Source organism: Protopterus annectens, chromosome 5.part0 (assembly GCF_019279795.1).
Source record: "Protopterus annectens isolate FY-2018-M chromosome 5.part0, PAN1.0, whole genome shotgun sequence".
NCBI lineage: Eukaryota > Metazoa > Chordata > Ceratodontiformes > Protopteridae > Protopterus > Protopterus annectens.
In genome coordinates, this window is record NC_056735.1 from 1761927834 (window position 1) to 1761952420 (window position 24587).

The following is a 24587-nucleotide window of genomic DNA, read 5'->3' on the forward strand; positions in this document are numbered from 1 at the left end:
CGGTCAACAAATGTAAAATAAAAAATAAAAATATATATTATCCATTTCTTGGGTAAAACCTGGCACTTCCCAATCTGATGGTCTGATACAGAATGGTTAATTTAGTTTGCTACACTGGTCCATATGACCCTGGCATTACTCCACTAAGCTGTGGAATCATAAAAGAGTGAGCATGAGAGAACTTTATAAAAAACTTTTAGGTTTCTAGCTCACAGTTTCCCAGAATTCAACTTCCAGAGTTGCACACAGTCCTAATGAAATAGTAGCACTTAATTCATAGGATCAAGATCTGTCTTATGAGGACAGACTGAAATCATTGCCACTATACTCTGTGTTGTACAGACTACTCAGAGGCAACCTATGCCTTGCTAACAGAACAATCTCTGACCCAGCTTTAATGGAAATGCTGCATATTCGTAAGTCAAATGGCAGACGGGTCACCCACTCAAAGGACCATAACCTGGCATGTAATATCAGCAGATTTTGATGGAGAGATAGATTTGTCTCACAGAGTTTGCTCCACTTTTGTAACAAGCTTCCTCCATGTTAAACAGAGCCCCTCGTTGGCCCTATTTAAGCGTAATTTGGACGATTGAATGGGTAACTGAAAATTCACCCCAGGGTTCCACCTGTATTCCTCTTGGACAGAGGCAGTAGCTGCTGATTTTAGTTGTCTGTTTGAACCAGGCAGCCTTGGGAACATGGGTTGAAATTGGCTTGCAGTTGGCTTCTGCTTTTTTTATATGCAAGTGTTACACTAGTTAGTTGAATTACTTTAAGTTGAGCCAATTCCCCTTAAAGGTTATAATCAAACCTTGTGCCTTGTGTCAGTAAGGTAAGCAAACACCTTAACCACTCTAATCAACCCCAGCCCTAGTTTTTCTGTTGTTTTAACCTGTGGTTGTTTTGTAAAGACAATTAAAAATAATATCACGTACGTTTATCTTTTAGTAAGTCAGAGGTCTATCTTATCTTCTCTTCATGTCTCAGTACATTCTGTTGTTCTTTGCGAGCATGTCATGTTTTATCTTGGTTAATATTAGAGGTGAATAGGTGCAGTATATTTCCACTGGCAAAACACTGCTTCAGCTTGCACTGAAGTTTTGTTTGAACAACGTTCATACTATCACCCTGCTCTTATTTAAATTTTAACTTTAAATGACAATAAAATGTTAAGCTATACTATAGGCTAATGATATGGATTCCAGATTAATCTAAAACTTGATCTACTGTTACGTGTTTTGTTAGGAATTTACTGAACTGCACTCTCACTTTACAGCCCCACCTTACTCGTGTTTCTCTGAGTGAGAGATTTAAGTAGAAAGATGAAATGTGCTTTCTTTATGGACTCACTGATGAATATGTGAAACTGTTAACACATAAGGAGAAGAGAATGAAGTTGTGTATTCATAACATGATATAGCAATTCATATAGCTTAGAGCAACACGTGTGTCATGTTTTGGGCTACATTAAGCAGAGTTTCTAGCTGATTTTATTTGTGTGTGTGTGTGTGTGTGTGTGTGTGTGTGTGTGTGTGTGTGTGCGCTCGCGCACGCACGCACGCGCGCATATGTACGTTTAAATCTAACTATAATGTGCATAAGCTTTTTTTTAGCATTTCAAGTTGGAAGACATCCAAATTGATACTCCCTAGATATAAACAGTAGTCATGGTGTCCTTAGGCTTTCTGCACTTGAACCCCCTCATCCACCAACACACACACACACACACACACACACACACACACACACACTCACACGCGTGCTCACACACACACACACACACACACACACACAGAGTAGCAACAGCATTAATGTCAAATTTCTTACTATTTTGAGATTAAATTCATCAGCATAGTTTGTCAGACCCCTTATCTATCAGTGACAGCTGACCACAAAAAGCTTGTCTGTATTCAGTGTTCTGTACTTCTGTATTTTTCACACATACTGTTATAATCTTTGATGACTATTCCTTGCTCTCAACGGACATTCAGAAGGTGCCAAATGATAATGGTCTTTTATTCATGTATTTCAGTTTGGGTGTTTACTACATATACGTTGGTATAAGTATACAGGGCTAAGTAAAATGGGTACTTTAGTTCAGTGGATTTAGACATTTTGTTTGCATCACTGCCTAATATTTTTTGCATTTGTATTTTGACACCTCTGTTATGCTTTCTAGTGACTTTTTCTGCTTGTTTGTGTTTTTGTTAATTTTCTCACTCAGCATGATCATTTTATCTACCTTCAGCTTTTATTCTTTTATGTTTCCTCCCTTTTAACTTTGTAAACATTTTTCTTACTGTTTCTTTCCATGTACAGTTAGTTAACCAGTTCATTCATGACTCATACCTCTCAACTATCCAGATTTTCACAGAATGTCCAGATTTTTGGTTCATATTTTTGGTCTGTTCCTCATAAAAGTTGTGGTTTTCTGGCAAATTACTGGGATGATCTAAGGATTGAAGTCACTAAGTAATGGAATACATTTGAGTTTCTGACTTCAAAACCTTCAGCCCTGTTACTCTAGCAACTTTCTAAGTTTATAAAAAGTAACATTTAAAATATTTCTCTATTTTTGGGCCTTTGTACCCAATTTTGTCAGGCTTTGTCCAGATTTCTTGCACTAAGAGATTGAGAGGTATGATACACACATCAGGGCTCTTGGGATAAAAGCCATATTATTGTACATTATCTTCTGGAAAGCTTGAGGTTGACAAGATTAACCCGTGCAATGTCCTTTGACGTAAGCTGTCCTGTCTTTCCTCAACCAAGGTAGCAGATTGCAAAGATAGGCCTGCCACAATATGGAAACTGATTTTATCACCTATCCCACAAAATTTAAGAGGAGATGGCATATGTTCAGCATCATATTACAAGTGTGTAAAGGCCACTTACTTTAGGGTCAGCTTACGCTGTAACACTGAGAAGTTCAGCTGAACATAGAATCAGGCTACAGTTATTCCTGCCTGTTTCATTTTGTTTTGCATTCCAGATTATGACTCCCAACAGTGTAACCTTAAGCTGCTGGATCAACTAAATTATTATTTATTTATTTATTTTACGTTTCTTGACCGGGATAGTCTGACTGGATACATGTCCATTTTCAGCGGAGGCCCGGCGAGAAATGCTCCAACATAGATACATTAGAGAAATGTTACATATAGTAAAATATTTTTGAGAAAAAAATGTACAGACTTGTTCAGTCATGCTAGATATAGCTATAACAAATACAGAAATTCTATTACAGACTTTTCTTTTTACAGACGTGTTCAAACTTGGTAGCCTAAAATACGACAAATACAGATTATGAGTTTAGTTTTGATCCATAGATCCTGTTGGGATTACAGGACCCATACCTCAGGTAAACATTTACAAAATGATGTTCACCATAATAAAAGCATCTATTTATAGTCAGATTCAGTCAACAAGTATGGAGTTAGATCATTTCCATAATTAAAAGGTTTAGTTTCTCTACTAGAGTGAGCCAGAGGATGTTTGTACCCTAGTTTAAAGGAAGCAGATAGCCAGGGCTGGAGCATGGACATAGCCAATGTTATTTAAAATTAAGTTTAAGACTCTTTTTGAATTGGGGTAAGGAGGTTGCAAGAGTAAGGTTGGGAGGGAGGGATTTCCATATTTTACCTATGGCATTAGCGAACAGAGGATCACCACCTGAATTTTAGGATTTGATTATTTGGACAAGTAGTCTATTTGATGAGCGGAGAGAGCCTAGATTGCTGTATGGGATGATTATATTTTTCAGTGCAGGGGTGTTGTCTGGTTGTTTGAGAATTTTAAATGCTTCTATAAGTTGATTTAGCTGGAGGAGGCTTGGCAGTTCTATCCAGCCAAGGTTTTTTAAGTTAAGGCAGTGGTGTGTCCCATAGGGCATGCCAGTTGCAAATCTGGCAATATGATTATAGCAACTGGACAGTTTGCTAAGGTCAGATTTGCTAAAGTTAGTAAGCATAGGAGAGGCATAAAGAAGGGTAGAGAGAAGATGTGAGCGGGCAATGGCTGCTCTAGCCATTGGAGGTAGGAAGGATTTTATCCTATACAGTGACCCAAGTTTCTTGTTTATGGATTTAATGGTTTGGTTAACATGCATGTCAAATTAAGATTGTTATCAATAGTTACTCCTAGTAGTTTTGTATAGGGGTTTGGGGAGATGATAGTGCCGTTATTAGATTTTATGGTAAAGGATGCTGTTGAGGATTTATGAGTGGGAGAGAAAAGTAGTAGTTTGGTTTTGTTTGGGTTTAAGAGCAGGCGACGATCAGAGAGCCAGTTTTCAACTATGGTGAATATATACTGGGTTGTTGACAGCAGGTTTATAGGAGAGGTGTCAGAACATGCTAGTGTAGAGTCATTTGCATATTGAATGCAGGTAGCATCTGGGATGGCTGTGTGAAGATCATTAATAAAGACTGAAAAGAGAAGAGGTCCTAATATGGAGCCTTGAGGAACTCCTATGGTATTAGGTAACAGGCAAGAAAGCTTGTTCTGCCATAGTACTGCTTGTTGTCTACCAGTGAGGTAGGCATGGAACCAATGGAGAGCTTGTTTATCTAAGGAGAAAGTTTTCAGAGTGTGGATGAGTAGCTGATGGTTAACCATATTGAAAGCTCTGGACAGGTCCAGAAAGAGGGCTGAAGATATTTTGTTGTTATTCCGATTTTGGTTAATCATATGAATTATAGGATTTGATTGGTAAAAGAGAGGAGGGCAGTAGATGTACTGTGGTGGGGTCTAAAACCATGTTGTGAGTTGGTCAGGAGTTTATTTTGAATGAGATAGTATAGGAGTTGTTTATGCACACACTTCTCCATGATTTTGGCAAGTGGTGACAATATGGCTATTGGTCTATAGTTAGATAGTTCTGTAGATGTGCTGCCTTTATGGAGTGGTATAACGTAGGATATTTTCCAGATTGAGAGGATGGTGGCTTCTATTATGGTTCTGTTGATTAAGATAAAGATGGGGTATGCTATAGCAGCTGCAGCTTTTTGATGGTATTCTGCTGGGAGAAGGTCGGCTGAGAGGGTAGTTTGCTTTAGTTTTTTCAGTAAGGATCAGATGAGGGATGTAGAGACTGGTTGGAGGTTAAAAGAGAGTAGCGAGTTGGGTATAGGATCATTAACTGTAGAGCCACTAGGAGTTAATTGGTTGGCAAGGGCCTGGATAGTCTCTGTAAAGAAACTATTGAAGGTATTTGCCACTTCTTCAGAACTTTTATGACAGAGTGGAGGATTGACCTGGGTGGAGAAGATTGTTTATACCTGCCCAAAACTTTTGAGGGTTGTTTTGATTTTTGTGTTGTAGATGACAATAATAGTTTTTTTTGTCAAGTATGATGGATTTTTTTGTTTCATTCCTTAGCTGCTGGAAATTAATGTGGTCTGTGGGGGCTTTAGTAGTACACCACTTGGTCCATGCTTTATTTCTGAGTATTATTTTAGATTTGGAGTCTTTTGAAAGCCATGGGGCGATTTTTGTGGTAGTTCTGATTGACCGTTTTGGGGCATGAGAATCAAGTATGTTTAGGAATTTAGTATTAAAGTATACTACTGCCTCATCAAGGGGAAGGTGTTTTACATCTGACCAATTACATAATTTGAGTTCAGTTTGGAATTTTGTGGGGTTGAAATTCTTCTTGCTTCTGACAGACCTGTAGGTGGGCAGATTAGTGATGACTGCCTTGTACTTAATTATGTATGTGAGGTGGTAACTAAGGTCATTGGGGAGGGTCCCCGACATGTACATATGGGGATGACTATTGATGAGTATCCAGTCAAGGATACTCTCTTTTTGGTTAGGTTTACCTATTCTGGTGGAGGAAGATATGGTCTGTGAAAATCCATGGAGGTTAATATGGGTGGAGGGGGAGTCTGATGAACATGAGTTCCAGTCAATGTTAAAATCCCCCAGAACAATACTTTCTTGAGAGTAGTTGTTAGATATCCAAATAATTAAGAATGTCCTCCAGGGTGTCAGAGTTTTTGCCGGTGGGGATGTAAATAACAATTATATTTAAACTTTTGTGTATATTAAGTTGTAGTTTGGTAGACAGTATTTCAGTATTGGAGACATGGGTTGGTTGAACGGGGTCATCTATAACGTTAAGTGTGCTTTTATATAGCACAGCTACCCTGCCTCCCTTTCTATTAGTACAATCAGCTCTGAGTATATTATACCCGGGTGGCAAGATCTCATTATCTTTGGTCGATGGCTTTAGCCAGGTTTCTGTTAGACACAGCATAGCAGGGAGGTAAACTGCTAATAGGGCATGCAGGTTGTGTACCTTGTTGTTTAGGCTTCTTATATTTAAATGGCAGGTCGGGAGGGAGTTAGATGGCCTGTGCATAGATAGTGGGCTAGTAGTGCCTGGGGCAGAGGATGGTCCTGGTTTAGGGTGGATGTCTCCATCCCTTGTTAGATTTTTTCGTAAGTTAGCTAATAACTTCATAAGTTTATATAATAGCTTTTGGTAGTATTTGGATTTAGGGTGAACTTGTTTTGACTTATTAGGATAAAGGTTGCTTGGGGTTGTTGTGTTAGAGGCTGGATAGTAAGTAGAGTGTTCTGAAATGGATGGGGCTAACGGGGTGCTGGTTTGGTATTCAGGGTAGTGGAACCCTAAGCATTGCTGGTTTTCATAAATGGTAAGGCAGTATGGTATAATTATAAGGGGTAGGATGAGAGATAGGGTCTTGAGTTTTACAGTTAAAATAGTGGGTGAGAAGGTAGTCATTGCCATAGAGGGATATTACTGGTATAATTGATAAATAGTGGGAGGAGCAGGGGAGGACTGATATTTAGGCAATGTCTTTGGCTAGGATATGGGATAGGATGTTATTGGTATAACTGGTAAATAGTGGGAGAAGCAGGGGGGACTGATATTTAGGCAATGTCTTTGGCTAGGATATGAAGGGGGTGTGGTTCTATTATTATAAACGTAGCAGTACTTGGGGCAGGTGGAATTTGGGGGCAGGGTGGGGTGCGTAGCGAGCCTGAGCTAAACCAACACCAAAAACTTTCCAAGGGCCGGTGACAACAAAGTAATTATTTTAGTGGAAATTACAATACTTATATGTGGCTCACCAAGCATTTAATTATTCCATCTACCTACAGTTAAGGTAATTTGCTATATATGCCACTGCTGTCTAGGAGTGTTGTTCTAATCAGTTGGATTAGGTGGTAAACTACCATGTTGTAAACCCAGCATGCTTGCTTTATATTTTTTTTATTTTAAAGTGCCTAAGGATTAACCTTGGCAAACTTTACTGTTTGGAGTGGCACGGATGGCTTTAGCCTGTCCATACACTCACGGAGGGAACAGTGACCTTCTGTGTAGCAGGTTTTCAAAGTTGTAGCCAAGGGGGAGTTTAGAGATAGAACCTGAATAAGGATACAGCAGTTAACACAAATGCCCACTATAGAGAACTTCTATCTAGCTAAATATACTGTAATAATGATGCAGTCAATTGCTTAATACAGGATGTCACCTTTTTATGTAATAAGTAACAAGGTCGTTCAGTAGCAAATGCAATGTGAAATAAAATGCATCTATCAGACGTGAGCATTCTACTCCACAGTGTTAAGCTAGTCAGCAGTGAATTCTGTAACCCCCACGCTGTACCTGTTTTAACTACTTTTAGGTAACAACATACAGCAGTCTAGATATGTGCAATAACATTAAGCTCTCCAAAATAATGCCAGAGAGGTTGTTACTATATTTCCTGAATACTGTAGGGTAGTAAATGGCAGTCGCTTATGTGCAACACAGCTTATTTCAACCTTGGGTGCAATGATTACTTATCAAGTGTAAACGGGTTCAACCTACTGAGACACTGCAAAAAACAACGACCCTGGAAGTTTAACCAACACTATTGTCTCTGAACACGCTATCGCCAAGAGCTATACACAGAAATAATCACATTTAACAGCAGCGGTTACATACCCTATTTTAAGGCAGCTGACTGGGTCAAGAAGCACAGAAGTTTAAAAAATGCCTTGCATACGTAGGTGGTATGGGGGTGGAGAAATTCTGTCATTTCTCTTATCTCCGTACCCACATTTGTATAAACCACCCTGTCTAATCTTCCATCCTTCTTCTCCCGCTGCCATTTTTTAAAAATTTTTTTGTATGTTAATGATATACTCAGAGAATAGCAGTTGTACTTACTCTGTCGTGGATATTTTTAATGAATGCTGACTTAAAATATAGCTAATGATATAAAGGTAGAAATAATTGCCTTACTTTAGCACATCCCTCTTTCAGGCATTTCCATCTGCTAAGTATTACCTTATTAATGCAACATTCCTGGATGCCTTAAGCCTAGCAAGTAATTCCTATCCGTAAAGTTTGTAATATTTGAAAATATCTTGTTATGTAACTATAGATTACTTCTTTAAGTAAGTGGCAATTAATTTAGTCAAAAGTACATAATGAATTTTTTTTTTATTTTGCTCTTAAGACTTATGTACCATCCTGTGGTTTGTTCATTTCTTAATTATTCTTATTGTGATAATAGAAGCATATATATGAATTAATTTTTTATTTTGCTTATTTATTATGTTCATAAGACTTATGTATCATCCTGTTGTCTGTTAATGTATGTATTGCTGTTATTGTGATACCACATGAACACATGCATATGTATATATATATATATATATATATATATATATATATGTATATATATATATATATATATATATATATATATATATATATATATATATATTCACTTTATATGCTCGAAATCCTGAAATATCGAATTTTAGAATCTCGAGCCCATAAGGTGGAAAGGCTAAAGCATCGAACAACTAGAAGCACGAAATTCAAAATTGTGACTTCTATACTACACACACACCACACACATACACACACCTTCCTCCCCACAAACAAACATACAACCCAATCCTATGGCCCCCACCCCCCTACTTAAATATACTAACTCCAAGGTCGCACTACATACACAAACACACAAAACACTACCACACAAGCTACATCACCCTTGCACACACACACACACACACCATAGTAACAAAACACATTAACACACACTACAGCCCTTACCCAAAACCCTTAAAACATAAACACTTACCTCAATCCATGAACACAGCGCAACACCAGAACCACTAATTCAAAATCTCTGAAATGCAAGATTTTGAATTTCGCGCTTCTGGGTATTCGATGTTTTAGCCTTTCCACTTTATGGGCTCGAGATTCTAAAATTCGATATTTCAGGATTTCGAGCATATAAAGTGTTTCCATATATATATATATATATATATATATATATATATATATATATAGAGAGAGAGAGAGAGAGAGCGAGAAAAGCCTATTTGGCTTGAAACAAAACAGTATTGTGATTTATTTTCGTTAACAACAGTACAGTCTTTCACAGCAACTCTAATAGGATGCCTTTAAAAGTCTCAGGGTGTAGGCCTCAACTAGACTGCAATCTTGCCTCTATATTACAGATTTCTTCTGAACAGTACCATAGCAAGTGTGGGGCAAAGGGGGCAACTGCTGCAGGTATAAGAAGTTAGGGGGCATGATTCTGAAGTGCAGTTGCTACATTCTTCTTTTTATACCAGCATTTCTGAATCCCAGTAGAGAAAGAGACTTTAGCACATCGGCGATTTGTGAATGATAAGCTGTAGCAAACTGATTGCTAGAATTGTAGCAACTGCCTTGCTACAGTTAAAAAATATCAACATTTTTTTATTTTATTTTATTTTGCTCTTTAGATGAAGAGCTGGGGCAGTGCTATGCATCTGTCTTGAAAAGCCAGTGTAAGAGATCATTTTTTTAATTGCTTCCAATAAAAAGCTAGAAGAAGTAGGAGGCATGTATCTGAATGGCTGGCTTGGACAGCCAGTCTAATGGTGTAGAGTAGACCTTTTTTATTTTTTATTTGCTCTTCCAGTGATCAGCTGATGCAGGTAAGGGGCCATGTGTCTGCCTGTCTTTTTTGAGTGCCAGGTGTGGACCTTTTCTTTTTATTCTTCCAGTGAAGAGTTGGGACAGAGAGGGGGCATGGATCTGGCTTAAAATGCCAGTTGTGTAAGCCACTATTTTTGTTTTCACTTCCATTGAAGAGTTGGGGCAGGAAAATGGGGAACTGTGTCTTTCTAAGTGCCTTGTTTTTTTTTTTTTTTTGCTGTTTAATGAAGAGCTGAGGAGGCAGTCTGACAGCTCAGAGAACAGCCCCAGGTGCCGGAAAAGTCAGTTATCCCTCTTCTTCAGTGTAATCCATAAGAAGTATAATCCACAAGTGAGCCTCAAATGAGCTGGCATTCCTCTCACCCCTTGGGTCACCTGGACAAGCTTCAGCTCACCTGTTCTGAACTTCAAGCTGAGGAATGGACTTCCTGATTCTAGTTCTTCCCAGTACCAGCATTAACAGAATAAGAGCTTGTCTAATACATAGTGTTTCCATAACTGTGTGAATTTTCCCATGTTCTATACTGCAGTAAACATTTTAAAGGCACATTACCCGTATGCTAGACACAACATGTTAGCACTACCTCCTTTCTGGCAGAAAACCAGGGGTATTAGACCAAACTGAAATCCCTGCATAACAGAGAGTATTTCAAGGTATAGAAGACTCACTTTATAGCTAGGCACTGTGGCAGAATGTCTTCTCTCTACATTACTCAACTTTTTGCTGATTCTACTGGTACAGTACGCAGAATGCTCCTCACCTAGAAGGTCTTAAGATAGCACTTTTACCAAACCTACCTCTGGTGGATTGCTATATAGATAAACTCTTTAATAAAATGCAGACTCACTAACACATATTTACAACACAGGATCCATTAAAGTTCAATACATGCTCTGTCCACCTCACCAGCTCATTGTCATTTGACACACTTGTGATATCTGTCAAAGTACAGGCAAGTGTTACAAAATAAGGCACAAACTTTTACAATACTCAACTAGCCCAAGGAAAGCCTTCACGTGTCTTTTAGTGAAAGGTACGGGCTGGTATATATGGCCTTTATTTCTTTGAAGTTTTAGTCTTACCTCCTTTCTTCCTATAAATTCCTCTAAGTACCTAGTTTCTACTATACCAAATTTATTTGTTTTAGTATTTACAGACACGCTGCCTGTCTTCATGTTTCTAACAGCCTGCAGTTTTGGAAAAAGAAACTCTCAGTCCTCTGAATGAATGACTATCCTAATATACCACAGAATATTGGGAGTGAGGCCCCAGTATTTTATTTGTCAGCCTCTGAATAGTAGATAGTGTTCGATGTAGTCCAATCGGTATTAATATGCACAGGAATACATGTTATAAAATCTGTTTTTTTCCTTGGCCAGACAGAGTAAGAGGTTTCTGCCAATATCCCTTCATCAATTACATTTGTGGCCTTTCCTATGTTTTCTATTAATTCATAAATTCTGAGAATGGGATTGCTTTCAAATGTTGATATGCTATTCAGTTTCCTTAAGTCATTATAGAATCTGGTACTTCCACCAGAATTGGGAGCTAAGACTTTTGGGCTATTGTAGTCACCCTATGGCTTTTCTATCAAACCTAGTTTGAGCATTTTTGAACTTCTTCTCTTGCTAAGTGTTTCTGTGAGTCTGGTATTCTATACGTTTTAGTCTAATCTTCAATTCAGGTGTTATCTCTGTTACATTCCCTTGGTTTAGCTCTTCTAGGCACTTCTGAAAACACTCCTTAATTTCTCAAGAGAATTTATTTTAGTTCTTGCTTTTGTACTCTTGACAAGGATTCATCAAGGAGTTCTTCAAATAAAGACTCCTGGTTTCTCTTATAGGAACTACTTCAGCTTGCTAGCTCTCTGCAAAATGTTGAACTTCTTTCCATGACTTAAGTCAGTTAATGCAATTAATTTGCTTTATCTTCCTGGCTGTCTCACCTTATGCTTTTCTACATTTATTATTTCCATTACCTGAAATGGCTCCTGCCATTTAGTCAGGAATGTGTTTCCTCTGGAGGGCACTAACACTAGTACCTAACCTCCTGGGTTAAGTCTTCTATGTCAAACATAGAAGCCTCCTACTTTATTTTATGTTTGTGTTTTTTTTTTTTTTTTTGGAGCAGCGATTTTTTTCCCTGGGAAATAAATTGCTTTTCCGTTTGTTCAGAATTTTGTGTTTTCATTTTTTTTGGGTCAATTATACAGTGTTCACTGTTTTAAGTATTCGCTGTTATAATATAGACCTGCACGCTGTACATAAAGTGACTGTCTCTGTCAGTAGGTTTCTTTCACTTCTGCTGAATAACAGTACCTGCTGTCTGGCAATAGCTTTAGCATTAGCTATGCATAATGGTACTGCTTCTGGAAATTTTATACCATAACCCATGATGAATAGTATGTACTGACAATTACTGCTAAACTTTAGGAGAGACACCATAATGCCTAGATAAATGTGTTCAAATTGCACCTCTGTGATAGCCACTGGTATCAATGGATGTTTGGATCCAGGATGGTGTGGTATTTTCTGACATTCTGGACAAGAAGCAAATAACTTGTTTAGCTCATTATACCTGGCCAGTAAGATCTGACTAGTAATCTTGACTTAAATTTATCTGTGTCTAGGCAATCTTTCAAAATATGACTATGTGATAGCTTGATTACTGGTGTCCTTTGTTGTTTTGGCACTAGTGATGGATGTACATTATTTCCCTTTCTTTATTTACTGTACATAAAAAGTTATATTTTAACTCAATGTATGGGAAAGCTGTAATGAGAACATTTTATTTAAAATCTTCCCATATAACATTATTTTTATTTTCTCTTGCATTATTTAAAGTATCAGCATTCCATTGAGCTTTTTTACACTGTGACTCAACTGTAAATTCACTAACTCAGGGTTTCTTTTTTCAGTAACTTGTCTGGAGGTAAAATGTAGTTTCCTCCTGTAGCCTCATCTATGTCTTCTGCATTGAAAAGTTCTAAGCAAAAATCAACTTCTGCTTTAATGACTCTCAAGGCCTCTCAAGTGCTCTCTTTTTCTTTTAGTCTGTTTTTTCTCTACGTCTCCCTCTCTTATACTTTTAAATACCCACACATCTCAAAACCATCTATAAGCCCCCAGACTAAACATAATCTATTACAATATTTCTACTTCTACTTTTCCCAACTAAACCCTCCCAACTTTCCAGCTTAACTACATCCTCAACCTCTGTTCTTCAAAACCCTGTATTTCACACATTTCAGAAACGTTTCGCCTAAAGTTCCACATACAAGTACCTCTTCTCCCACGTGCCCCCTTAACATCCTTTCAATATTCATTACCCTCACAATTCCAACAGAACTTGTATATTGTGTCCTGCAAGCAAATACTTTTAAACCTTATCTCTCAGTCACACACTATCTATATCAGTGCTTATATATCCTACTGTTCAAGTACAAATATCCAAAGCAACAGCTATATATTCACAAAATTGGGTATTAAACATAAAAATCAAACAAAAATACCTCTACTCAAACCATCACACCTCTATAACCACAACACTTAGTAGTGACATCCACCCAGACCCAGGCCCAGCAGAGAATATTCAGGGACTAGACAGCATATCTCCATCAGCTCCTTTATCGCTACCATTTTGTCCTCAGTTACGCACTGGTGTACATATATACCCTATCAACTTACTAAGTATTTATAGCAAATGCCCTGAAGTGCATGAATGGCCAGCACTATACATTCTAGACATCTTAGTTGCCACAGACATATATCACTGCCAGGAAACAAAAAAAGAAATTGCCCTACTAGGCTATAAAATTATCAGATTAGACAGTGGTAACAATAAAAGCTGGTGGTGTCACTATTTTCTACAAAAACACACCAGATCTTTCCCTTTTCTCCCACATTTTGCCATCTTTCTCTAACTTGGAAATGCTACTGATCATGCTAAAACTAAACATTCACAAGACAATCTCAATCATGGGGATATACATATCCCCAGGGAACAGTGCTGAAACACTGGAAGGTGTCCCGTTGGTCCTCCTCAAAAATACCTCATGAAACCATAATATTGGGTGAAGTTAATATACATTGACAAACCATTTAATATGAAAACTCAACAAATAATATATATATATATATATATATATATATATATATATATATATATATATATATATATATATCTGTATAAGTTCACCCAACTTATAATCACATCAGCTAGATATAAGTTCACCCAACTTATAATCACATCAGCAGGATATAACAAAGTCACAGTCAGACAATTAACCCTTGACTGTATCCTAACATCCTCTCCAAATAAAATATCATCATATTGAACTACCTCACGCAGCCTAAGCTATCACTTACCAGCTACAATGTAATGTGCCAAAGCAACAGCCCCAAAATGCATTAGAGCCTTTTAAGAAAATGTACTACTTTAAATTAAGATACTTTTATTCATACACTACATACCCTTAACAGGAAGTCAGTAAAGTCTCTCATCATAGATTATGGTGTTTCTGAGTCCAATAAAATCTTCCTAGGTGTTCTAAATGCACTGCTCTCCCTCAGAATAAAAAAGAGTCAAAGCCAACCCTGCTCCATGGCTATCTTTAGCAACTAAATATCTCAAGAAACAAAGAGACAAAGCATGAAAGCTCTGGACAAAAAATAAAACAGCTCCCACTTTATCAGCATAGAGATAACTAAGAAGCCTAACAAAATAACTGCTCGTCAAAGCTAAAAAAAGCCTATTACACAGCCAATCTAAGCATATACACTAAGAATCCAAAACCATTCTGAGCTTCAGTCAATAAACTGCTAAATCCAGGACTAGCTAAACAGCCAATACCAAACAAAGTCCAGCAAAATAATAATACAATAGCAATCCAATTCAATACTCACTTAACACAGACGGTACAGTCATTAACCAACCAGGAGACTAATCAAGCTTTTGATGTCCCTATATAATCAAATAACCTCCTTTGAAAGTTCTCCTTCCAACTAGTTTCCACAGATACTATCAAAAATACCTAAAAAAAGTGAAGCCTACTATAACTACTCCTGACAATCTACCTGGTGAATATCTTAAAACAGGAGCTGAGGCTATTCCACATCCAGTTTCAATTCTGATAAATCAATCCATATCAGAAAATAAAGTTCCCTTGCTTTGGAAAAAATAATTAATTATTCTTCTGCACAAGTGTGGAAACAATGCAGATCTTTTAAACTATAACTCGGTTGCCATTTTATTACCCTTATCAGAACTATTAGAAAAATGTATTCGTTATCAACATCTCGGCTATCTAATAGATAACCTGTTGTGTCTTCAATCCAACATGGCTTCTGCTCTCATCACAGCACAACTACTGCTTTGCTGAATTTTGTTAATACTGTCAACACCCATAAAAATTCTAGAAGTCTAGTCTCCACCATCGTCCTATATTTATCAAAAGCTTTTGATACTGTCTCCCACCAGAAACATTTAAATAAACTCTCATCCTTAGGGCTCATCAAATCTTCACTGCAGACCATAGCTACCTCTCAAACAGAGCACCAGCAGTGAAGGGAAAAATGATTTTTCCACATTCTTGCCTTTAAGTATTGGTGTCCAATAAGGATCAGTACTAGGCCCCATACCTTTAAATGTACTCATCAAAGACCTCTATGCTGCTAAAAGAAAATTCTAGGCTAGTTCAATAAGCTGATGACTCTACCCTAACCTGCCCAGCCAAATCTCTTTCTCTCTCTCTCTAAACTCCAAGATCATAATTCGCAATCCTTCTTATTTATTGTCTGGAACATAGATAATTAATTCAACTACTATTAAACCCTAAAAAAGTAAATTATTGATTTTTATCCCAAAATGCATTTCTACCAGAAAACTAGCATTTGCTATTGCCTCTGCCAACAACACCATGATAGAACAAATAGACCATACACAATTCCTGGGAATTTCAACTACTATGTATCACACATGGTCAAAAAAAAAATCATCAAAAAATAGATACATTATAGAGAATAAAACCTACTTCACTGACATAGCCAGAAAGTATATAACCTCTAATTTCTTACTGCATTCTCTCCTTTATGCTTTCCCAATTTTCACTAACCTTCAGGTTTCACAACTGGACAAACTTCAGTAATGTTATAATAAAATAGCTAAGTCTGCAGTAAATTCTAACAATAAAACACACCACTGCCTAACCCTCAGAGAATTAAACTGGTAAGAATAACCGCATCACCTAATTCTTTCTCATAGGTTCATAGGTGTGTACTAGGCTAATGGCCCTGGAGCCTATATAGGTCTAGCCCAAGAAGATTCCCTGGCATCATGCTGCCCAAAGTTAGTTCCCAGTGCCCCTGTCAAGCAAGGCCACTGAAGGGATCCCCAGGGTGAACTTGCTATTGTCCATCCACTCATCAAGATTTCTCTTTAAGAGGGTCAGTGAGGTGCTCTGCTTGACATGAATGGGAAGTTTGTTCCAGAGTATGGGAAGTCTCTGGGTTAGGAACCTGGCCCTCCAGCATGTTCTGTTTATTGTGGTAATGAGGTTTAGGTCCTGGAGCGTGTGGCACAGAGGGATTGGGATTTCTTTAGGTGTAGCATATCTAGCAGCTCTGGATCAGACATGGTTTTGTATGTCAAGCAGAGATCGCCTCTTAGTAGGTGATAAGAGACAGAGTATAGAGTTTTCTGATTCTGTCCTTATAGGGCATGTGTCTAAGGCCTAAGATCCTCTTAGTGAGGTATTTTTGTGGCCTTTGCAGTTGTTGTAGGTGTCTAGTGAGGTACATACCAAATGAGGCATTGCATTCTATAATAGGTTTAATGAGGGACAAGTAGAGAGTGATTATGATCTTTTTCTTCCTGGATGAGAAACCTTTTGTACTGAGATGTGCCACATAGAAGGACTTTCTGACAAACGTGGCAATGTGGTTAACAAAGGAGAAGTTGCTGTCAACCTGTGCCCCGAGGTCTCTTATCACACTTTTGGTGTTTAGTGGACTACTGCCTATGTGGTAGTTCATGGACACCAAATTTTTCCCAAAGGGAATGACTATGCACTTTTTGGCATTGAGCTTAAGGCCATGGTTCTGGCACCAGTCATTGGTGTCAGTGAGGCCTTTTTGTAGAATGTTTACATCAGTTGAAGAATCAATAATGGCTCCCAGTTTGCAATCATCTGCGAACTTGGTCAGCCAGAGTCCCTTTGTGTTGGCTTGAACTTCAGAGAAGTAGATGCCAAACAGGAGAGGACCTAGAACTGATACCTGTGGGACACCACTTGTAACTGGTTGATAGTCAGAGTTGGAGTCCGCTACTTTCACAGTGTGGGTTCTATCAGTGAGCCATTTGGCAACCCATTTTATGACATAGGGGTTTATGCCTAGTCTAGTGAGTCTATCTTTGATTCCTGAGTGAAGGATGGTGTTGAAGGCCTTGGAAAGATCTAGGTAGGCTGTGTGAATTACTTTGCCCTCATCCACAGCGCTGGTGGCAGACTCGAAGAAGTCTGTCAGGTTGAGCAGGCATGATCTACCTTTCACAAACCCAAACTGCGTGGGGTCCAGAATTTGGAGATTTCCTATGTCCTTATTTATAAGGTCCATGATGATGTGCTCCATAGCCTTACATATCAGACTTGTCAGGCTAATAGTTCCCAGGGTCTGCAGTCACTCCCCCTTTGTGGAGTGGGATGACTATAGCAGTGTACCATTCGGTAGGAACAAAACTTGAAATGAGGCTGTGATTGAACAGGGTACTCAGGTGCGGTGCCAGTTCACTTTGTAATTCATGTAGAACACAGCCAGGGATATTATCAGGTCCCATGGAAGCTGTATTCTTGGCTTTGGACAGTGCAGTTTTTACCTGTGTAGCCGTGATAATAGGTACTTGGCATTCCTCAGGTATTGTGATAGGCCCTTTAGGGGGTGAAAGGGGGGGTAAAGTTCACACTGAACATGTCGGCCAATATGTTGGCAATATCAGTTGGTTCTGTATATGTATTGCCATTGTGCTGTAACTCAGAGCAGATCTGAGTATTGCCATGTAGATTCTTGACATGACTATAGAATGTCTTGTGGTTGTCTTTAGAATCTGCATAAATTTTGTTTTCATAGCTAGCTTTAGAGGATTTGATGATGGATCTCAGTTTTTTGCTGAGGCTGACAAGGGAATTTTTCCAGTCTTTGGACTTCGTCCTTTTCTGCAACAGTTTTTCCTTCTGTTGTAGAGTTTGTTTATGGTGGAGCACCACCAGATTGGCTTCCTTTTTTTGGAGGGGAGCATCTTGGTTCTGTTTGGTATGGCCCGTTCCATGCACTTGTGTATGTGCTCATACAGTGCATTAGTGTATGATTCAGTCATGCACCTATATTCCATTTGCATGGGTGTCGTGAAGTTAGCCACCTCTGTTTCTAGAAGTCCAAAATTGGCTTTGGAGATGATTTTTACAGTGGTTTCATTTAGGGGGGTGAGAGTGGGATATGGATATCCATGGTGATTAGCCTGTGGTCAGATCTGACCAGAGAGGAGTTGGTTACTGGTGTAGAGCAACCGTTGCCCATGTTAGTAATGACCAGGTCAAGGATGTTTCTACCCCTGGTGGGGGTAAGAATGAGTTGGCCCAGGACATTGGAATTAATGAATTCCAAAAAACTTTGAGCAAGTGTGTTGGTACATGAGCAATTTTCCCAGTTAATGGTGGGGTAGTTAAAGTCTCCCAGTAAAAGGGTATTGGGTTGTACCCTAATATTTTCCAGTGTGTTTAGGAATGTGGAGTGGGAGTCTTGGGACATAGTGGGGGATCTATAGCAAGCTACAACCTGGATTGCAGTTTTACCTAGTGTTAGCTGTACCTGACGTGTCTCAGATGTGTTATGTTGGGCTATTTGTCTGGAGGTGTGCATATCCTTGATGAATATGGAGACACCATCGCCTTTAGTGCTTCGGTCCAGGTTTAGTGGCCAGTAGGTGAGGTATGAATTACAGCCTGGTAGTGCTGGGGTGGTCTCCAGAGCCTTGAACCAAGTCTCGGTCACTGCACAGATGTCGATGTTCTCCATTTTAAGGAGTGCTTCAAGTGAGTGCATTTTGAGATTTAGACTTCTAGCATTGAGTAGCACAACCCTCAGAATTCGTTTGCTTGTAGTTGTTATGTTGAGAATTTTGTCTTCAGGACATTGCCTATAAAAGGCACTATAGGGGTAGCAAAAAGCCTTGGCCAGTATCTGGAATCCATGGGGTGACAGGTGCAGACTATATCTGGTAAAACATCAAAGTCTGTCGATCATGTCATCCCAGGCAGACAGATACTGGATCCCCTTAGAATGACACCAGAAACTTAGCCAATTGTTGAAGTCAATCATTTTCTGCTTGTACTGTGGTATCATTCTGGGTGACAGTAGAATGTTACTCAGAGCTAGGGTCATACCTGCCTCGGCTACAAGATCTGAGAGTTCCTTTATATCTCTTTTCATGTAGTCCAGGAAGGTATGTCTCAGGTCATTCACACCAACATGGACAATGACAGAGTCATATTTGTACCTGTTGTGGATTGACCTAAGTGCATGCGTTATGTGGTGGATCCTGGCACCCAACAGGCAGCTGACTGTAACTTTCTCCTTATTCAGCCTAGTGAGTGGGACATCAGTGTACCTTACTATTGAGTCACCTATGACTAGTGTATTGGGTAAGCTGTTTTGCCTTATGGGCTTTGGTTGAGTGGCACACTGTTTATGTGAGCTATGTGTCTCATGGTTTGTGCTGGGATGTGGTGGTTGTTTGCGTTTCTGCCTCAGAGGTCTCTGTTGTTTGGGCAGATTTTTATTGAGAGCCTCCCCAAATGTACATGTGTGTTTTGTGTTACTATGTGAAGGTTGTGGTGGTGTATGTTCTGGAGGGCTATGTATTGAATGTGGTGTGGTGCAGGTGTTAACCTTCTCCTCTTGAATGGCTAATCTAGTCTTGGCTGGAGAGTGCTTGGCTTCCAATTTGGCTATATATGTGCATCTCTCACAAGTCATAGTGTTGGGAGGTAAGAGGAGTGGGTTGTCTGTGTACATGAGCAGTTGCTACATTGCCTCAGGATGCCCAAGTTCACCAGGTTGTCAGGAGAAAGCACAGGGAACCGACCTTTAAACATGCCTGGATATGAGATCAGTATATTAAGTATTGAACCTTTTTACAGTAAAAATGTCACTCAAAGTGTCTTGAGTCTGTACAGAGCACTGCCAAACACTTGAAGGGAAACTAATATGTAGACCCTGAAAATTTAAAGATGAAATATTTAGGCAGATATTCTGAAGTAAGTATTCTCAAATTCTCAATAAACCAGAAAATTTCCCAGCACTTAACAACTTAATACAACACTACTCCCCCAAAAGAATTTTACATTCTAGAGAAAAATCAGTAATAACTACAATCAACTCATCTAATACTGCTAGAGACTCACTATATTGAAATAGTGAAACTAAACTATGGAACCATGTCTGACTACCACTGAAATCCCTTCAGAATGCAATCTCATTTGAAACATAAAAACTTCACCTATCAAATGAATGGCTCTCTGGTCCTGTATATCTGTAGGATACATGTCAATGTTATTTTTAGCTTGCCATATCATTAAACCATTTTTCTTCATTCAGCATTCTACACCCCACAACTCGTCTTTACCATTGCCTGAATAGTTTTATTAGCATTCCCAGCCATATAGATAGTTTTGTGACAATGCTCACCCTCCATCTATACAATATAAAATGTATACATACACACATACATACATACATGCATACATACATACATACATACAAACAACCATTTCAAGCCCAGGCATCAATGCCCTTCTAGCTTGCCAATATACCAAAACACTTGTTCTCATAATAAGTGTCCAGGCTGTTCTTAAAAATATCTGAACTAGTACTTGCTTTAATGTAATTTGGTAGTCTGATCCATACATCAGCTGCTCAGTTAGAGAACCAGTTAGTGCACTTCTCATTCCTATAGACACTTCTACATAGGTTATCTGATGATTCTCTACTACTTTTTGATAACCCCAAACATTCCCAGAGGTAGTTGTCTCTAAATGCCCTATATACCTGAATAAGATCTCCTCTTAGAAATCTATAAGAGACACTGTACAAATTCAGATATTTTAGTCTTTCATAATAACTTAAATTTTCACATCCATGGATGCCCTTGGTATATTTCCGCTGTACTCTATTCAGTTTACTCATGCGTGTTTTCTTATAAGGTGTCCATATTGTTATTCCATACTCAAGTTTGGATCTAATTTAACTAACAAACAATGACTTCATCATTTTTGATTCCCTAGACTTTATAAATCTTATTATACAACCTATAGTTCTACAACTATCATTAGCCAGCTGGTTGATATGATTAGAAAATCTCATAGCTGGATCTATCCATATACCCAGGCCCTTAAATGAGTCTACAGTTTCAATTACTGTGTGCTGTATTAAATATTCACCTTTCAGTTTATGTCTCATATCAAATTTCATATGCTTAGCTTTTGATGTATTTATCAGCATATTATTCTCCTGTGTCCGAATGGTCAATTTAGTCAAGTTCTTTGGCAGACATGCCTTTTTGGTAAGCCATGTAATCATTATGATAGCCATATATATAATTATCTATAAACGTACTTTATACCCTACCTCTTAAATACAGTATTAACATTTTATGCATACCTAGTTCCTTCTCTAACCTCCATTTCATTGAATTTCTAAGCCCTTATCACATGATCTATTATCTATCTGACAAACCCACTAATACAACTCTTCAAATGCCCAAAGTTCAACACCTGTTAATGCATAAGTAACTTTTTTATAGAGGAATAGTTGCCTTTATTTCATATGAATGAACTTTAATAATAAAATTAATGTGTAACTGTTAATCTATATTTCTGAATGCCTGTTTAAAATGTTTGTAATATGTTTATTTATTTATTTATTTATTGACATTTGGTGAGTGGGAAAGTCTGGCTGGGTCAGAAACCTATTTTCAGCAGAGGCCCGAGGAGAAAAGCTCCAGCAATGATGAAAATTGACAATAACAGTATACATATTACATCAAAATAACAGTAAACATATAATGTCAGAAATTATAAATAGCACTGGACAGATGCATATGATATAATACACTGATGGAAACTCCTGGTGTTCTGGATGAAGTGTGATTCTCAAACAATCAGGAACTATATCGCTGATTGATTAGTATATTTCTTGGCATTTTAACCTTTCAGAGTTCTGCACTGTCTTAATTTTGCCTGACTGAATTATTTTATATATTTTCTAGCATTGTTTTCTGTTTCTCATCTGTCCTGAAACTGCTCCCTCCCACCCTATTCCTGTAGTGTTGTTATAGTTGGTGGCTTTGCAGTTGCCGCCCCTACTGTAAATTTGATCTGGGACACACCTCCCAGTCTGGTGTTCACTCTACTTAATACAGAGAGAACATTTGAGAAGGCCAACCCACTTAGGTTCTTAACCTTGAATTTTTCTTCTGCTCCTTCTTCCTCTCTCCTTTCACTTCACAAAAAAAATTGCACTTTATTTTGCTTTTGCATCTTCTTAAAAGTACTCAGTTGCATTTATTCTGCTGCATTTATTACTGCCTGTTAGTAGCCTGATTAAATTGTAACTGTTATTCTAAGCCTTTGGTTGAAGCACTTGGGCTTCAGACCAATTGTTTTACATTAAGAACGTTTGTGGTCTGCACTGTTGTGGCAGGACAGGTAGCTTACATCCTTCTAAGTTGGGAGTTGCTGATTGAAGGCTTAGTGTCTGTTATTCTAAATGTGTATTAGTTCTGGTTTAAGCATTTTGGCTTCAGGCTAGTTATTTTACATTAAGAAGGTGTGGTCTGTACTCTTGTGGGAGGAGAGGGTAGATTCTGCCCTTCTGAGATGGAAGTTTCTGGTTAAAGGCTTATTGTGCCTGGTTATTTGAACTGTTTCTTTCTGAAATTGGTACGCCTTGTTTGCTGTAGCATAGACTAAATTCAGACCTGCTGAATCTAGCTTTGTTTGTATAACTTGAGCACTAATCCAGACCATCTTTTTTTGGAGAAGGTTCCCCTGCACCATAGTGACAGGAGTGTGCAGTTAGAATTTGTCTGATCAAAGACTGCTGGAATGGGGCTCAGTTTTTAGCTTTTTATTGGTTAATTGGTTAATTTGTTTAAATCAGTTTGCTCATTTGCTACTGTTATAATAAAAATACACTTTATGCATCACCGCTTAGCTAGGGTTAAACTATTCCTGGCACCTTAAAGTCTCCTCTTCAATTTTTCCATTAGAACTAGCCATTTTTTTAGTTTTGTCACTCATATCTGTTTCTTTGAGCTCAGCACTTGTTCAGAACTCGTAAGCACTAAATAAGCTACAAATTGCTACAGCACTCAACTTTCCTCACTTATCCAGAGGAAAACAGCTTTTAGTACTTAATAAATAAGCACCTATCCAGGCATGTCTAAGGGACAACTCCTGGTGTTTTATCCTGTCTAACTGATGAAATTGGGCATCTTGGGGCAATGCAGCAATTGCTTCATGTACATAGACAACCCTCTCCTCCTACTGCCCAACACTACAACCTGTGAGAAATGCACTTATATAGCCAAACTGGAAGCAAAGCTCTCTTCACCCAGGACTGGACTAGACAGTCAAGAGGAGAAGATAAACACTTGCACCACACCAGACTCATCATATAGCCCCTCAAAACATACACCACCAAAACAGACACATAGAAACACAAAACACACACTTATGTTCTGCTCAAGCAACAGAGACCTCCAAAGCAGCAAGCAACCTCCACCCCCCAACACAACCCAAATGACAAATAGCCCACAAACTCAGTGTGCCACTCAACCACAGCCCATAAGGCATAACAACATACCCAACACTCTAGTCATAGATGACTCTATAGTCAGGCACACTGATGTTCCACTCCCAGGCTAAACAAGGAGAAAGTTACTGTCAGCTGCCTGTCGGGTGCCAGGATCCGCCACATAATGCATGCACTCAGGTCACTCCACAACAAGTACAAATATGACTCTGTCATTGTCCATGTTGGTGTGAATGACCTGAGACTTACCTCCCTGGACTACATGAAAAGAGACATGGAGGAGTTTTCCGATCTTATAGCCCAGGCAGGTATGACTCTAGCCCTGAGTAGCATTCTGCCATCACCCAGAATGATACCACAGCACAAGGACAAAATGATTGACTTCAACAATTGGCTAAGCTTCTGGTGTCATTCTAAGGGGATCCAGTATCTGTCTGCCTGGGATGACATGATCGACACATCACTATGCTTTGCCAGAGATGGTCTGCATCTGTCGCCCTTAGGATTCCGGATACTGGCTAAGGCTCTTGCCACCCCTACAGTGCCTTTTTTAGGCAAGGTTCAAATGACAAATTCACCACTGTAACAAGTACAAGCAAGCAAAATCTGAGGGTAATGCTACTCAATGCTAGAAGTCTAAACCTCAAAATGCATTCACTCGAGGCACTCCTTAAAATGGAGAACATCAACATATGTGCAGTGACAGAGACCTGGTTCAAGGCTCCAGACAGCACCCCTGCATCACCAGGCTATAATTCAT